This window comes from Nelumbo nucifera, chromosome 4 (assembly GCF_055504915.1).
Source record: "Nelumbo nucifera cultivar China Antique chromosome 4, China Antique-T2T, whole genome shotgun sequence".
NCBI classification, from domain to species: Eukaryota; Viridiplantae; Streptophyta; class Magnoliopsida; order Proteales; family Nelumbonaceae; genus Nelumbo; species Nelumbo nucifera.
This window is the reverse complement of record NC_142652.1, coordinates 43,021,960-43,035,728: the sequence shown is the minus strand read 5'-3', so window position 1 is coordinate 43,035,728 and position 13,769 is coordinate 43,021,960. Positions and strand designations below refer to the sequence as shown.

The 13,769-nt window shown below is 35.6% G+C and overlaps 1 long non-coding RNA gene across 1 annotated transcript in view; it reads left to right on the top strand.

Annotated features, from left to right (window-relative positions):
• LOC104589556 (uncharacterized) overlaps positions 1 to 5,655 on the top strand; it is a 33,986-nt gene extending 28,331 nt beyond the window's left edge. The window contains exon 7 of the long non-coding RNA XR_733977.3: positions 5,330 to 5,655. This is a non-coding gene — a long non-coding RNA (uncharacterized LOC104589556). The remainder of the gene's footprint in view (positions 1 to 5,329) is intronic.
• Positions 5,656 to 13,769: the final 8,114 nt, after the last annotated feature.

The following is a 13,769-nucleotide window of genomic DNA, read 5'->3' as shown; positions in this document are numbered from 1 at the left end:
GAACTTGGTCCATTTGTAATGAACCTTATTGGATTGGATCGGATTGGACCAAATCCAATCCAATATACACCCCTACTTTGGGGGTAGTAACACTTAGGTACCCGGTACTTTCAATGCAAATCCAGTCCAATACCCCGAACATTTAGAAATGGATATTTAGGTCTATTTCCATTAATTCACGTTAAAAATTAGGGTAAAATTACCGAGATGCCTATAATTTTTTTTTTTTTTAATTCTTTAAAACATAAAATTTCGCTGCCTGAGAAGATACCATTGCTACCGCGCGGAGAAGAAACCATTTCCGCTGCTAAGAAGAAGATCAACCATTGCGGCCGGCTAAGAAAAAACAAGGTGTCACCTCTGAGAGTTGTAGTGAGAAAGTACTCGGACTAAGAGTTGCAGTGAGAAATCTGAAATCTAAGAAATCATTCAAAACAGAGAAGGGGTTTCACTGAAAATTGAAACTCTGAAAATGACCTGGAGTGAGAAATCTAAAGAAGAAGAAGGACGCCTCGTTTCTTAGATTTCTCAGCTGAAGTGAGAAATCTAAGAAATCTTCATTCAAAACAGAGAACGGGGCTGGTTCAAAGAAATCTCCAAACAACCGCCTGAGCTGAAGTGAGAAATCTGAAATCTAAGTATAATAATCACGTGAGAATGAACGAAATCTGAAATCTAAGTATAGTGATATCAAAAAGTACAATTTCATGGAAAAAAAAGTGGATAACACTGTTTCAAAACTAAGAAAAAATCATTCCTGAGAGTGAAATCCTTTCTCTGTTATAATGATTCATCCACTTTTGCTGTAGTTGATAGCTAAGAATGAAGAAAAGGGAGAAAGGGTTTACAAATTGGGGTTTAACTGATGGAATACTAAAGAGTGAACGTGAGTGTCTATTTTTGAAAGTTCGGGATACGCAAGTGTTGCATTCGAAAGTAAAGGGTATTTATCTATAATTTTACCCAATCTTTTTTTCATAGGGTTCCTTGCAAATCAAAATAATCTTAAAAATTGGGGAAAATCGCTCCTTCACCATTTTATTGTAAGTTCTAAATAGGGGTAAAACGAGGGCAAAAGAGAGAAGAATAGACTGACAATATAAAGAGTTCATTTTTTTATATGTTGGTTGGTTTAATGAAGGAGGAGAGATAAGAGAACAGAGGTGAACAAATGGGTAGGTTCTATGTGAAACCGAATGGAATTGACTTTGAACTAACCCTACCCAATCAGTTACAGGGTAGGTAGGGTGTACTTTCAAATTCGTGAAACTAACCTCTAGAGATTTACCTATTCAAACCAATCTGATGAACCAGTCTTTATTGGCCTTAGTGGAACTGGCATTGGAATTGAATTTGCCTTAAAATAAACCTCAAAATACTTTTAAAGATATAAAGATTTCAACCCAAGAACACATGGTTATAAAGGCCATGATTTCATTTGACCATTACCTTATTGAAGTGATTTGATCATTTGTTTATATTTTAATATTTGAATGTTTATAATTAGTAATGTAAAAGGTAATATTTACAAAATTTAAATTATAATGTTAAGTTTTGAACCATGTATTGATATATCATGATTATTTAGATATCAAATTATTCAATTTAATCATTAAAGATAATATAAGTTTTAAACTATATATTATATTTATTGAAATCAAATTTTTAAAAAACTGCCAAGGTTATAGGGTAGGTTCTAGGTTTTTCCATGGAACCAAACTGAACTAACTCATGCTCACTATTAGGAGAGAGAGAGAGGTGTTTTTGTAGGCATGATTAGCTTCATATGATGAATCTTTCAAAGGGCATGTTTTGAAAATTTAAGAGTCCTAGGCACTTTTGACCATAAAGGGCAAAGTCCGTCATTGTTTTTCTTTTGTTGGAAAAGTAGGGACCTGTTTTGAAAATTTAATACATTTAAGGATACTTTGTCCTTTCCATTTTATCTTTTAGACCTTAACACTTGAAAGGTCAATAAGGTACTTTTAATTAGTTTTTTTAAACTACGTGTAAGTAGTTTCATTAAACTTCACGGTATATATTAGGAATGGCAGGAACAGTTGGACAAAGAGCCACTTTCCATTCTTGTCCCCACAAAAATCTCTATCCTTGTCCCCACCACTGGGTTTTCCCCTCCCCGTCCCCTCAGGGTGGAGATCCCCACTCCTAGTGATTTTTTAATGATACTAATCATTTTGTTTTTTATTCAATTAAAAAATACAAAATAAAATAGTTAAATTTATGTTCCTATTCCAATTATACTCAAATACATTCAACCATAGTTTTATAAAGCAGGGATCCCCATAAGGCCAAGATGAAGGGCCCCATGGGGCTGGGAGTGCTTTCTTCATGGCACCTCATTCCTGCTAATGAGTATGAAAATTTTCTCATCCCCATCCTCATAGGGAAAAATCATCCCCATCCCCACCTCGAGGTGGGTCCCTGACAAAATTGGCAAAATGGGGGAAAATTGCCATCCTTAATTATATAAGTAATTGACCCTAACTTTGATTATGGTTGTGATCGTACGAATATAAATATAAAGAGGCAAAACACTTGTTTTGCTCTCTAGGCTCAGTTTGGGAAGAGTACAAATGCAAATATATACATTGCAAATACATACAAATCAATACAAATTATAAGGTTTTGCATTCTACATATTTGCATTTGTACTCCTTCCAAACTGTTGTTTTTCTATTTATGGAAGGAGTACAAATATAAGTATGTACAGTTTAAATCCATACAAAGTATAAGTTTTTGCGGGCTCAGTTTGAAAAGAGTATAAATACAAATATGTACAATTCAACACTTTGTATTTTATATTTCTAAAACCTTATTTGTATTATAAGTATTTGTATTTGTATTACCACAACCACAATGAAGACTTTGTAGATGTCCAAAAGTGACCTATTTTCTCAAAGACTAGCAACCTTGTGTTTAACCTTGGAGAAGCCCTATTTATAGGTGTGGGATATCATTAACATTATAAAATATTATTGTTAGGAGAGTCCCAATAGTGATGAGGTCTGCTTGGATTTAGCATTTGTTGGACCTGTTCTGCCTGTTGGGTCAAGTATAAGTGCCCACTACATAAATTAAGTATCCAGAAAAATTTTAACTACCTAGCCAACCTATTGGCCTTTCCAACTAGGTTATGTTGACATGGCAATAGTGTTTTCAGCAGAAAAACAAGCAATCACATGAAAAAAATAATAATAATAATAATAATAATATGTTAAATATAAAAGACAATTTTACTCATTGGTGTAGGTTAAACCATCGACTGTAGGATTTATCCTTTGACCAAGGTTATTTTAATCGAGGACATCTGGCCGCTCCTATCAACATCTCCCAGTTGGTCATTTAGGCCCAAGAATTCAGGTAGCCCCTAAGAAGTAAGTTATACATCTACCTTTTGAAATTTTCACCTTTTATGGACTTACTAAATGGGTCAACTAACATGTTTTTGTAGGCACATAATTTACCCAAATTTCTTTCCTTTCGTAGATGTCAAGTAAATATCTGTAGTAAAGTATGCCTTCCCTTGGAGTCAATTTCACCATTATTTATTGTCTGAATCATAGTTTCACTGTCATTGTAGTATATTTGAGTTGGTCACCTTACAACTCTATTATGCTGAAGTCTTTTATAAACCTTTTCATCTGGACAGTTTTTGACATTGTTATACTATAGGTTATGAATTCAACTTCCATTATGAGATTAGCAACACAACTTTGATTTTTACTAGCCCATGAAACAACTCCTCCTCCAAAGATAAAAAGACATACCCAATTGTTTTTTTATCATCAACATACCCTACAAAGTTAGCATCACTATAACCTATAGTACCTTTAAATTATCACAACAATATATTAACTTAACATATTTAGTTCCTTTAAGATATCTAATGATTCTTTTAACTACTTGCCAAGGTGGCTTCCCTGAATTACTTTGATATCTACTAACTAAGCCAACAAAAAATCAGGCCCAATGTATGAACACCATAATATACACGAGGCTTCCCATTGATTGAGCATAAGGTTTCTTTGTCATTTCATCATTTTCTTGTATAGTCATGAGACATATTTTTTGTTAATTTGATGGATTAGATTAGATTGTTGGTGTGTCTACAACATTACATTCATCCATTATAAACTCCATCTCTTACTTTTAAGTGGACAGAGACGTTAAATGTCTATTATGATCATACTAATTCCTCCAATAAAGTTAGTACAATTTTATTAATTCCAACTTTACCCTTAAATTGTTAATATGAATTAATATGTTTTAGTACTTTATTTTTTATTGGCTAAATGAACCCATCTTTTTTCTTTTTTTGTTTTTTTTGGGGTAAGATAGGTTTAAGGTTTCCTTTTAGTTAAAGATTTATGGCTATTTTAGTCATCAAACATTTGATGATTTTATATGAGGGCAATTTTGGCATTATAATATGTTTAAATCCATGGCATAAGTTGTTGTAGTGAGCTAGATATCTAATGGTAAAGTAATAGAAATGGTTTATAAATTTCTTTTATCCCCAAAGGTCAAGCGAATTTTAAGGAGAGGTCAAAGTTGAGGGGAGGTTCAAGGAGATCACATCAGCACCTCATAGGGCATACCCCATAGGTGTCCCATATGCACGGTGGGGAGGTGATGTGGGGGCATTGATATGAACTCAGGTTCAAGTAGGAATGGCAATTTCACGGAAATTTTTGGTATCCGATACATCCTGACACTAATAGGACCCATTTATCAAAACCCTATAGGGTTTGGGTTTTGACTTTAGGGTATCCGATATATATATATATATATTGAGAAATAAAATATATGGTATGGTATAATATATAGTACAAAATAATTTATAATAGATAATATATTAAGAGAGTTTATTTTTCTTTCAAGTCAATCTCCAATCCTTCAACTTTCATGTTTATTTGTTTGCCCATTTGCCTTGACAATCCCAACAAGGACAACACACAAACCAGTTTTGCATAGTGCGTAGGACACCAGACTAAATCCTAGATCTATGCTGCTATTTTAATCTTAAATCCAACTAAAGTCCTTTTAGTGATTTGTTGAACATTGAATCAATATTCCAACCAGCCGCTTTACATATGTTACATGATTTATTTACTTTTTATTGATTCACATTTTACAAGAGATGTATTTTCATATTTTACAATATTAAAGATATCATATATTGTGACATCAATTTATCATTGATTTATTTATTTTTTCATTTTGTTTTGGTTCACGATTTCTCTAATGGATCATAAATTTTGCTTCCAATCTTTTGTTTCTTATGTTATCATCACCTTTCCTCTTGTAGGAGCTTTTGATGACAGCAAGGAATGTCCTTACAAGTGGTGCAAACCAGATGGAAATGGAAGGCATTAAGGGGTAAATCGCCCTTAACATGATCTAATTTGATCAGGTTTTGGTCAGCCTTAGTTGGGTATCAGATCTGGTTTGGATCAAGTTAGCGTGATCCAAATCTGACTTCTTTACGTCAGTAGATTACAATTTTCCCTTCTTTTTCCTATTCTAGGTATTTTGATGTTGTTGCTTATTTATAAGTGTTAGACAGTGTATGCCATCAGCTTCATATGTATGCTGACATTTATCGTTGAATAAAATCAGTATATTATTATTTCACGCGTGTTATGGTGTGTTTATATGAATTGCCCCTAATTGTACATATATGAAATTTATGTAAGCTCAAATGTTCTCATATTAGGGTTGATACTCCTATAATATCGATTTGGTGGGAGGGTGGCCACCATAAATTTTATTAATTTAGAAATAAAAAAGGCCTAGAAGGGAGGGGGGCATAATAACCTTACTCCAAAAAACCTATACAAGGCAAAGAGGGTAGCTCATATAACTTGTCTACCTTTTGCAAAAAACTAGTTTAACCTTAAATGAGGAATAAACAAACTATTATTAAATAAGCAGGTACTACAAGATCACAGGAGATCCCTCTTACGGGGTATTCTTTTTCTGGATTTTGAGAGGAGGGAAAGTTGGTCAATGGGATTTTGGTCTCCATTGACCAAGAATCCTATGTTCTTTTTCAAAATTTATGTGGGGACCAGGGAAATTTTATTTTCCTATGTATCACTTATCTGGGTAAGGTAGAGGGAAGTTGCCAAAACTTGAATGAGACAAAAATGCCCCGTTTAATAATGTATTTTTATGGCTAAAATGGAACTTAGCTTCAGGAAGTGCAAGGCCTATTCGAACAGCCTTTATGGCCTTGCATTGGGAATGTCTCCCCATGAAATAAAATACTTAGGTATGGAGATATTCCCAATGCAAGGCTGTAAAGACTGTTCGAACGGGGCTTGCACTCACTGAAGCAGACATCGCAAAAATGGTCATTGCCTTATTTACAAGGAAATAAAAGAACATGGGTAAATGTACTTACCCTGATAAGTAACTTACCGAAAAGTGTACATGGCCTTAGATCTAAAAAGAAAGTCACCACAATGACCACAAGTGAAGTTGGCTAGAGAATCCGCTGGAGTATTTCCTTCCCTGAGGATATGAACAAATTCAACCAATATATTCACCATTATACTATAAACCCCATCCACCAAATAGAAAGCTTGCCAAGGGGGAATGCAGTTGCTATTTGAAATGTTGATAGCCATTTTAGAGTCACTCTCCACCACGAGGTTTTGAAGGTGGATGGAACTAGCAACCTGGATCGCCTTATATATATCTTTCAACTCAGCAACCATGTTAGTGAGATGCCCAAAAAATCTAGCAAAACCAAGCATGAAGTTACCTCATGAATATGCCACCTCTAGCACTTTGGGCTTGGGTTAATCCCTTGAAGCCCCATCACCATTGACCTTCACCATACGCTTTAGAAGGAATCCACATGAACATTCTACAACTTTGGGTTTTGGGACGAAGGATTCTAACTTGTAGAATCTCCAAACTAACAGTGTCCCTCCAAGTGGGCTCGGTGGAGGGGAAGGAACAATGTAGTTCCTGTAGCCAATGTCATACCTTCTAAATGGCTATAAAAGCAGATTGAGAATCTCCCTCCATTTGATGTCTACAACTTTCTTTCCAAACTTCCTAGATGATTAACATAGGAGTTGGATGGATTATTTGGTTGAGTTGGGAATTGGAACTAGCATGAGTGAACCAATGGAGGATTCTAATCCAAACTAATTAGTGCCTTATTAATGGGACTTCAAGAATATTTGGAAAATACTCCCATACCTTTGGCTAGCACTCTCTCCACTAGGAGGTGATCTGTGCTTTCAATTGATTTAATGTTGCAACAAACACAAGTTGAGATGAGGGGGATGCCAAGTTTTTGTATGCTAGCATCAATGGTAATATCTTCATGAAGGATTCTCCATTTAAAAAACGCAATTTTGGTGGGAGCTCTTTAACTCCAGATGGGCCTAGCCTGGAGAACTGTATTACCATTGGAACGAAACACATTCAAGGCAGATTTACAAGAGAAGGTGCCTGAATTTAGGGGTGGAAAATGGGTGGGATGGTTTGTGTTGGGTAAGGGTTGAATACCAACCCACCATGATCCATCATCAATCTTTGTTAAAGGGTCATAACCCATCCTAATCCTAACCCATCCACCACTTGACCCATCCATATTGACCCTTAACCACCCTCACCTATACTAACCCACCTACCCTCACCTATAAATACAAAAATGGGTTGAGACGGCTTGTATACCCAAAATAATAATTAGGGTAAATCTCTTAAACTTCCCCTATTGTTCACGAAATTGACAAATTGTACCCTTATTGTTTAAATATTGTCTTATGCTACCCTTAAGTTTTCTTACAATTGTCAAAATCCTCCATTGCCGTTAATATTCTATCACACTTCGTTCACATGTGACATCATGTGAGTGGTAATTATTTTAAAATTCCTAAAATACCCTTATTATTTCAGAGATAGATTGAATTTGCCATTCCTTCACCCCACTAAGAATACCGCCTGAGGTGCGCCTAGATACACCGATCCGGTCACCAAGGTTGCAAAAGAGTGAGGAGCTAGGAGCTGATTCTGAATCTACCTGAAGAAATTGGTTTAAGTGTTTGTTTCGGTCACCCAAGTTTTCTACTACTTCCGAATCACCGCATCAAGAATGAAGGATGCACCTGAACAGATCTAATGGTTTGCATCCATGGATGTCTTGGGTTCTCCTTTGGATGCAATCGAATGACAAAGCTCTTGAATAACAAAGCAAAGAGAGATATTTTTTCCCTCTGCACTGAGATTTTGTACCCATCGGACGAAGGGATCAAGTAGAGGGGAGTCTCTTCGGGCAATGGGTAGTGATGCTCTCGGTAGAAGTTCATCTCTTGGCTAAGTTGATTGTTCCTTCTATGATCCTCATAGAGCATGTAATCAACTACATCGGCATGGTATGCTTCAACCGCCCTCTATTACAACCAGATTGTAGCAGATTAAGAAATAAAAATAAGTAGATTGTCTCCAATGTAACTTTCATATTCTTAGCTTTCCCTCCCCCCTCTGTTTTTCTCAATAACCCGAGCCAAGCAACAAAGACGATGGCCACAGTTGTGCCTTCTTCCCTCCCCCTTTTGCTTTTGACATCCATCTGATGAATTTCCCAGTGTTTAATTGCAAATATAGCCAACAATAGATGAACGGTGGTCATCTCAGCTACAGGGGCAAATGTCTCATCATAATTTATCCTGTACTCCTACTTATACACTTGTGCCACTAAACATGCCTTGTGTCTATCAAAACTCCCATCAGATTTGAGTTTCACTGAATATACCCACTTTCTTCCAATAAGAGAGGCATCTGGAGGGGCCGGAACCATATCCCAAGTATCATTATCTATAAGGGCTTGGAACTCAGTATCCATTACTTCTTTCCAATGCGTGACAACCATAGCCTTCTAGTATGATGTGGGAATATCTGTGGCATACAAAACAACAAAGAATGAGCTATGGTTTGAAGGGGAAACCATAATGGTCAGGAGGACAAGAAATTCAAGAAGAGCGACATAAAGGGGATTAGAGGATGGTTGAGGATCATGGATAGGTGCAGGTGTCCTTATAAGATCAAGAAAAGGATAAGAACTCGTGGCTAGAGATGATGGATCAACTTCTGTTGATGAAGGGGGCGGGGTGATAGAAGTTGGAGTAGCTAGCCTCTTTTTGAAATAGACATGGAGCAACTCTAGAATAGAAGGCGAATCTGAAGAACTTTTAGAGTCAAAAGAATGCAGTATCGAAATGGAAGTAGTAGGCAACTTAACAATGTGAGTAGAAAATGACATGTTCTCAAGGAAGATAACATTGCGAGATAAGCGAACTTGACGAGACTTCAGACCATAGCAAAGGAAGCCCTTCTGGTCAAGGCTATATCCCACAAAAGCACACATTGTTGATTGGGGAGTCAACTTTGTGCGTTCATGTGGAGGAAGATGAACAAAACATACATAACCAAAGGCATGAAGAATAGACAAATCAAGTGAATGGTGAAACAAACTTTGAAAATGAGGGGTATTATGCAAGACAGATGATGGAAAAATGTTAATAAGGTACACAGTAGTGTCGGTTGCCTCCACCCAAAATGAAGTAGGAGCATGGGGATCATGAAGAAGAGTTCCAACTATGCTCAAGATATGTATGCTCTTGTGCTTTGCCACTCCATTTTGTTGTGGAGTGCCAGGACAAGATCTTTGGGATTGAACTCCATTGTTTCTCAAGAAAATTTGAAAATCTCCATCAAGGTATTCACCCCTCGAGTTTGCATGGAAAACCCCAATGTTTGCATCAAATTGGTTTTTTATATTTTTCTAGAAAGATTTAAAGGTAGGAAAAAACTTTGGATTTGTTTCTCAATAAATATATCCATGTAAAGCAAGTACAATCATCAATAAATGTAACAAAATATTTAAATCCCAACCTACAAACAACTGGAGATGACCAAACACCACTATGTATTATTTTAAAAGGAACAAAAGCATTTTCAACAACTGAAGGAAAGGGTAAAATATGGCTCTTAATAAGGCAACAAGAAATGCAAGCCTTATTAACATTATTAAAAGAAGTAGTTTTAGAAGACAAATAACCATCATGAAACAAAGACTCAAGTTTATTTGCATAGGGGTGCCCAAGACACCTATGCCACAAGTGCCATACATTATTTCTGCAAATAACCTCAGTACTAGGAGTGGTAGTAAATAAACGGGATGTTGATAAATGCCTTAGTGTCTTTTCAAATTCCAAGGCAAATGGCCAACCCAATGTACGCACCTTCCCTTTCACCATCCTAGTGCGCTAGTCCTGAATCAAACATCTATCATGGGAAAAGGAAACAATGTTACGTACCATCCTCAACTAGCTAATTGACTGAGATCAAATTCGTTGTAAGTTTATGAACAAAGAAAGTTTTAGGTAGATGAAAGCAAGAATTGGTAGATGTAATTAATGACAAATCATTGCAATCGACAATATCTAATTTCTCTCCATTAATAGTAATAATATGTTTATTCAAGGATTTGGGTTTAACGAACTGACCAGTGTGAGCCCCTGTCATCATATGGTTAGAGGCCCCAGAATTAACGATCTATAAGTGACTAGGAGAGGAACAATAATATGATGATTCACCCAAAAGACCGGTGGCTAAAAATGCAAAGGAAATAGCTGAGGATACTAGTTGTCGCATTCTTTCTTTTATAAGAGTCCCAAAATTTTCATCCATTCCTATTGAAGTTGTACTCCTTGTATTTGCACATTCAGTTGTTGTCTAGAAAGCCTTGTGTTGATTATTCTTAGATCTTGAACCATTTCCCTTTGTTGGCTTGGTAGGACATTCAGGAATAATATGCCCATGCTGTTTTCAGTAGGTGTAGAAAATTTTCTTCAGACATTATAAGATAACATGTTCGTATTCCTTGCATTCATAGCATTGTCCAGGGGACAAGTCCTTGGGCTTGGATTTGTTCATTAGAAAGGTTATCTCTGTTGTTGAATCAGATTTTGACCTCCAGGTCGATTGAGTAATGAGTTTAGTTTCCTCCCTGAGAAGCTCCCCCAAAACTATGTCAAGTGTGGGAGAAGTGCCCTACTGAGAATGTTGGACCTTACAATTTCGTATTCAGGTATTTTATGCATTAGAAAATGCATGATTTTCCTCCTACCAAAGTGTTATTTCAGATTTTTGTTGTAGCAAGCAAAGGTGCTTTCACCCATGTGAACTGATTCATATTTTGTCCACAAGTTCACAAAACGAGCATAGTACTCCTGTATTTTCTTCTCACCCTAACTGTAAGAAAATACCTCTGTCTCTATCTGATACTAATGAGAGATGTTGGATTGTTGGTACACCTTTTCCATATATGTGAACATTTCACTAGCAATTCGATAACTTCTCACTGGAATAGCAATCTCAGTTTCAACAGATCCAAGAAGCCAACACACTATTTTGGCATTGCCGATCTTCCACTGTTTCGCCCCTTGGAATCATACTCATTTGGTTGTTTTGTGGAATCATCCACAAATCTCCATAAGCCATTTCCTTCAACATAGAACTGGAAATGGAATTTATAGAAGGCATAGTTTGTTCTATTGAATTTTACTAGTGGAATATCTCTTTTCTCCATTCCATTTCTGTAATGAGTAAGCAAAGAAAACTAAGAAAATAAAATAGCCAATGGTCCAATAAAGAAACTAGTCACACAAAGTTTTCAAACTGATAACAGTCCAAAAAAGGTAAGTTTTATGGACTGTCGAATAAGATGAAGGGAAAAATACCCTTCAAAAGGAATCTGAACCAGAACTAAATTATAGATCTATATAGATCTGACCTGGGCGAGTTCAAATTTGAAGTTTCATAGTGTTTGGAGTAGCCAATTGAGAGAAAAGGAAGAAACCCTATTTCTGGTGGCGATCTTCTAGAGAAATAGCAACAGAGATATGCAAATTAGTACAACAACATACAAGATCCAATACTGAAGTAGATGGGTCGATCTCACAAACCTAAACAGATTTCAATTAAGGATAGGTTGAAAACCTGTTCTGATACCATGTCAACTTAGATCAAATCAGAGAAGAAAAAGCTGATAATGAAATGGGTGTGTTATCTCTTAAATCACATGCCCAAAAATGCTCAACTTATATGTGAAAGAATACAATGTCATGGAAATGACAGTTATGTCCTTGTCTTACAAGAAAGAATAAAACAAAAGATAGTATACATAAGTTACAACATAAAAGAGTGGTTCCAAGGGCCAAAAAAGGAAAGATGTAAGAAACATAAATCAGTCTCTATATAGAAAAGTCTAGCTAGTGAGGGAGAAGTAAAAGCATCTTTTAATGCTTTCTAATCTTCAAGAGATGCCTGTAATCTAATAACCTGATTGATTATGTTTTCATTGAGAGATGAGATCATCTAACTTAAAATAAGCTGGTCCAGCTTGATCCACGTTGTGTGTTCTGGGTTGGGAATCATACAATTCTCTTGAGTTAAATATGCAACTTGTTTGGGAGGACAAGGTATGCTACCATTTATTATTCCCTCAATTTCATGAGTGTAAAAAATGGGAACAAACTGAGCTTTCCACGCCACATTATTATCACCGGTTATCTTTATAAGAATGAAGTGATTGATATTTGAAAAATTGATGAAGGAAGACAGAAACTTTAAAGTATAAGTCTTAGGAAAGAAGTAGAGGATGAAGAAGAAGAAGAATTAGAGGATTGGGAGATTAGAATTAATAGCTGTTATGGCTAATAAGAGAAAATAGAAAGAAATATAATTCTTGGTTTTTCCACACCCATTCCATTCAGTGATGCATGTATTTATAGAGTTTACATAAGTCATGAGTCCTACTAGTACTTGGGGACAAGATATACTTTAGGTAGGATACTCCTTATCCTTATCTCATAGCAAACTTCCTACTAGGACTCAAGGGTTCAACACTCACACATATGATGCATCTTATATTTTCTCATAATTTCTTATCTTATTCTTCCTCTTTTGTTATTGTTTCATTGATTTCTTTTTATTTATTTTGATTTTTTGTATCTAGAATTCTTGGATCTGGTATACAACTTTTTCATGTGTTTTAGACTTTTAGAAGTCATTTTGAAGAAGAACATTGATACTTAGTTTTTTCATGTGTTTTAGTTTGTTATGTTTCTATGCTGTAGAATATGTATTTAATGAGTCACTGACATTATTTGCATCGGTGTTAGTAATCCAATCTATGTCTTGGCATGTAAGGCTAAAACAAGACTCTTCACAACCTACAAAAATCATAACCTCACCATTTGAAACAACTGTAGTTGTCTCATTTCCTTTTCTCCTTTTTCTTTCTTTTTGTCATCTTTTAAATTTCTACATTCTCTCTTAAAGTGTCCCAACTTATTGCAATAATATCAAGTGATATCCTTTCTTAACTTGGATTTACTTCTAAACTTGTCACAATTGTATGGACCTTGACTTTGACTTCTTATCATACTCATTATGATTTTTCCATCGGGTGCAAAGTTGCTAAGAGACACCACAAGTGTCTCTAAACTTTTTGGAAATGAACTAAGTAATAATAAGACTTAAAGCTCATCTCCAACACCATTTTCATTGAAGCCAAATGATTTACAACATCTTGCATTTGGTTCAAGTGTTCGGTATTGGACGAACCCTCCTTGTACTTCAAATTTATGAGATTTCTTATTAAGAAAGCCTTATTGCCAATAGTTTTTTTCTCATACAACTCATCTAGCTTATTCCAAAGTGGA